At 40.5% G+C, this 4,923-nt stretch overlaps 1 pseudogene; it reads right to left on the reverse strand.

Moving 5' to 3' along the window:
- Window positions 1-647: 647 nt before the first annotated feature.
- Window positions 648-1,145, reverse strand: LOC147003730 (galectin-like protein 2 pseudogene; annotated as a pseudogene).
- Between the last annotated feature and the right edge of the window lie 3,778 nt (window positions 1,146-4,923).

Consider the following 4,923-nt stretch of genomic DNA (forward strand, 5'->3'; position numbering starts at 1 on the left):
CCCTGCAACCTAAGTTCATAATTTGTAGACATTGCTCATTCTCTGATACATTAATACATATAATAAATATAAATAAATTAATCAAGAATGCTTAGAAATCCAAGTTAACAGGATGCTGTGTCAAAAAAAAAAAAAAAAACCAAAAACAAAAACCAAAACAACCCCCAAGAAAGCAGAACCAAACCTTGCACAATCTACAATCTATGTAAATACCCTGACTAAAATGTCAGTGGTGCTACGCAATTCCATGTCAGTGCAGAAATGCATGGATTTGATGTACCCTTGTTGTTTTTAAGGTCTTTAGCACTTTTGTTTCTAAATATCACCTTGCTTTGAAATGATTAGTAATTGCTACCAAATCACAAATCATCACAAATCCATTTTTATTTAGTCTGAATAAAATCCAGCATAAATGTATTACTTCATTCTAAGCATAATGGCTCTGTGTCTTTCTTGCCAGCTTTCTTCTTCTGGGCAAACCACAGATGAAATTGTCATTCCAGACTTAAACTGCACAGAAAGAGACGGTGAAGTCTGTCTTTGTTTTTGTTTTCTTTTTAAGTCTCCAGATCTAGCTAGGACACCTCTTTCAGACATGTAGTTGTGGCACCTGATTGGTCATATTTGAAATAGAAGTGCTTTAAACATCAGCCAAGTTTGGTAATCTGGATGTCCCCACTGATCTTTAAGGTGTCAATTGCAGGTAATGTTTGAATACGATGATAAAAATCAAAAAGGTGGTGTCCATCCACCAACACTCTGAAACACGGTTGCTGGCAAAGAATCTCTATCCTGAACGGCTGGCCTGGGACGAATGGAAAGTAAGGGAATGCCAAATTCTCTTCGTCTCTTTCTCCTGAGATACAAGAGTTTCTAAAGACCTGCCGGTTTGTAAACACAACTTTGAGTTCAATCGCCACATCGGCAGGAGGATCTTCAGAGTCACCACAGGTCAAGCTGATGCCAAAGCTTTTGGGGTTGTGATCTACGATGCCCATCACTAATACCTTCTTTCCTGGTCTCATGCCACCTTTAATATGTCCACGGAAGTACACGCCAGCTTGAACTGGAGAACCCAGGGAGGTGTTTAAGTGCCCATGATCAAGTTTCACCACGACATCACTGTTGGCTCCCAACCCCGCCATGTTCCTGCAACAAGCATCAGGGACCTAAAAAACATTCTTATTAATCCATGTTAGTTATTCGCCCACCCCAGCAATCCTCCACATAATCCTCCTGACCGTCTCCTCACATAAGCCTCTTTCCCATGATTCCCTCTTTATCTTTCTGCCTGTCCCCACCAAAGGACCCTTTATGGTTTTCCATTCCCAGGTCCTCTGAGTTAAACATAGACCTGAAAATGTGATGGGAGGTAGTGTACAAGGGAGAACTCGGCTGTTTGTCCTTCTGGGTCCGGCTTACCTCACTTGATATAGTGGTTTCCATTCCTACACAGTTACCTCCAAATTTCATTTTTCATTACAGCTAATAATATTTCATTATACACAGGTACCGCATTTTTACTGTCCATTCATCCACTGATGGACATCTAATCTGTTTCTATGTCCTGCCTATTGAGAATAGAGCCACAATGAACATGGATAAGTGTGTGTTCTTGTATTAGGAAGTAGAGTCCTTTGGGTATACAGCCTACCTGTGGGTTTTTAAAAACACAGAAAAATTGAATAACTCCTGTTTTCGAACTTGGTTTGTTTTTGTTTTAATTTTATGTGCACTGATGTTTTGACTGCATGTATGTCTATGTGGGGGTAGGATCTCTGGAACTGGAGTTACAGACAGTTATTAGCTGCCATGTGGATGCTGGGAATGGAACCTGGGTCCTTTGGAAGAGTAGCCAGTGTTTTTGCTGAGCCATCTCTCCAGCCCCATCTTTTTGGTTTTTTGTTTTTTGGTTTTTTTGAGACAGGATCTTACTAGGTAGCTGTCAGTAGTCTCCCATTGGAACAGCACTGAGAGGGAGAAGAAGGCAGTTTTACAGGGAGAGCTTTACAGAGACAGACTGAAGAAAGAACAAGCTAGACACAGAAAAGGCATTAGGAGCCAGAAGATGAGAACGAGCCAGATTAGAAAAAGATTGCTAGAGCTAGTTTGAGGCCAACCAGAGCGACTTAGAGTCCAAGAGAAAATCCACATTGAATCAGTCAGTTGGGAAAGAAGATTGAGCCAGAACAGCTGAGGTGAACCAGCCAGGCAGAGATCAGAAAGAACAAGAAAGGGTAAGCTTATTTAGCAATAAGTCTCAGAGGCTGAAAACATCCTAAGCCTAGATAAGATTGTACAGAAACTAGAAGATTCCACAACTAGGCCTAGGTTAGCTGACAGAGGCAGTAAGCCATGGTGAATACAATTACATCAGAAGAATAAAAGTTAATTTTATAGATTTGCACCACTCTTTCTGCTGCCTTCCAAATTGAAAAAGAATGAAGGTCTGTCTACAACCTACACCATAGTCCAGGGATCTGATGGAAAAGACAAAATTAGTGGCTGTTTAGAGTTCTGTAAAAAACAAAAAAACAACAACAACAACAACAAAAAAAACAAAAAACCATGATGACCAGGCAAAGAACAGCTGTGTGACAGGCAGACTGTTTTTCTCCTGTTTCCTAAGAGAAGGAGGTGACTCAGTGTCTGAAGGAAGAAACCCTAACCATAATTCGTTAAAGAAGCTGAGATAGAATCTAACTAGAGTTCAAATGAGCTATCATAATTTGCCCTGGAAGGAAACTCTCAGGTTTCTGCAGTGTTTTTCAAAGGTTTTGCACACTAGTCACAAGCTTCTTCATAAATAGCCACATGATAGTGATGGTCCATAGCACGTTAATTTGCATTTGCTTAGGATTTTTCTCTTGTGACACTTTACATTAAAAAAACAAACAAACAAACAAAAAACAAAAAAATCCCAAATACTCAAAAGCAAAACAAAAGCCCCTAAAAACCAAAACCAAAAAAATATCAGGCTATTTGTGAGTACCACATGCACCATGCTTGCTGAATTCTTTTTGCTTTGAAAATACTGTGTGAAGGGGCTAGAGAGATGGCTCGGCAGTTAAGAGTACTGACTGCTTATCCAGAGGACCCAGTACCTACATGACAGTCATAACAATCTGTAACACGAGTTTCAGGGGGTCTGGCACACACACACACACACACGTACATACACTCACGAAGGCAAAACAGCAATGCACATTAAAGAAATACCATGTGGAATTCCCTGCCCAGCTTGAGTGGTTTGCAACCCCTACACACACACACACACACACACACACACACACACACACACACACACACACACACACATCAACCCATGCTCTTCCAAGTGCAGGCTGAAACATGGTTGCTTCTACAATTATCTTTCTTATCAGATTAAAGCCAGAGCTTTCTCCTGCACTGCTCCACTTGTCTCACACAGCAGCTGTGACTCCCTAGAATCTTATTTCTCTGTTTGTAAACAATTTCGGGTCAAAAATATGCAAATTGCTTTGTTTTCTGATCTCCTTTGAGGATCTAAAACAGTTTACTGTATAGGTGCTAAGAAGTGATCAGTGAAAGTGCTGCAGACCTGTACAAAGTAGTCCGTGAGGCGCAGTGGATCCTGAGGTTAACTGAAACCACGAGTGGGAGGTTCTCCGTTTAAAATCAAACAAACAAACCACAAAGGCAGCCAGGCAGTGGTGGTGCAGTCTTTGATTCCAGCACTTGGGAGGCAGAGGTAGGTGGCTCTCTGAGATCGAAGCTAGCCTGATCTACAGAGTGAGTTCCAGCAAGCCAGAGCTACACCAAGAAACCCTGTCTGAAAACACCTAAAACAAAACAAAACAAAACAAAAAGCACAATCGACTTCCAAAACCATATAAAACTACTTTGTAGATAGCCTCTCACTAGAGACTTGAATCTAACTGCAGATTTCTTTTTTTTTTTACTTAAACTAATAAAATTTATTTTAAAATATGTCAATAAGGATTGACATTTTTAAGTCATCAAAATAACTTATAATAAATGATTCTTAAATATACATAATATCTTCTGAAACTAAAAGTAATATGCACTCAACCAGTTTTTAAAATCTATTTGGAACATTAAACATAATAGAAGTAGAAAAATAATCTCTTATGAAGTCCTCTATGAAAGGAAATTGTGCCAGGCAGGGGTGGCACAGTCCTTTAATCCCAGCACTTGGGAGGCAGAAGCAGGTGGATTTCTGAATTCAAGGACAGCCAGGACAGAGTGGGTTCCAGGACAGCCAGGGCTATACAGAGAAACCCGGTCTCAAACAACTAAATAAATAAATAAATAAATAAATAAATAAATAAATAAATAAATAAGGAAATTGTGACAGGTTCCTGAATTAGACAGAAACCGTTTCATCTCCAAGGGAGAACACATAGTGCAACTGTGGCTTCATAGAATGAATTGGGCAGTGTGTCTTCTGTTTGTACTTTGTAGAATAGTCAGGAACCGAGAACAGCTGTGGTTGCCTGTGCACAATGAAGTACTGCAACTATTCAATACTGCAAGGTAGACAGAGAAGGCTCACAGGGCTTCCACTTGTAAAATAAGAAATTTCTGAGGAAATTCTGAAGAACATCTTCAGGTTCCATATCACCAATGCTGTGAGTCTCAGCTAAGATCACCCTTATTGATTCTTGGGTCCTGCACATCCTAGAGATGCCACCCTCCTCCCAACCCTGCCCCTTGTAGATTTCCATTCATTCTCATGGTCATCTGGCCATATCTTCCACCTAGCAGCTGACTCAGACAGATGCAAACACCCACAGCCAATCAGTGGATGGAGCTTAGGGACTCTTAGGAAGAAGAGTTGAGGAAGGATTGAGCACCAAGAAGGGGATAGGAACTCCACAGGAAAACCAACAGTCAACTAACCAGGATGCTTGAGGTTCTTAG

The sequence above is a fragment of the Mus caroli genome, unplaced genomic scaffold (genome assembly GCF_978045245.1).
Source record: "Mus caroli unplaced genomic scaffold, Mus_caroli_1 scaffold_8, whole genome shotgun sequence".
NCBI classification, from domain to species: Eukaryota; Metazoa; Chordata; class Mammalia; order Rodentia; family Muridae; genus Mus; species Mus caroli.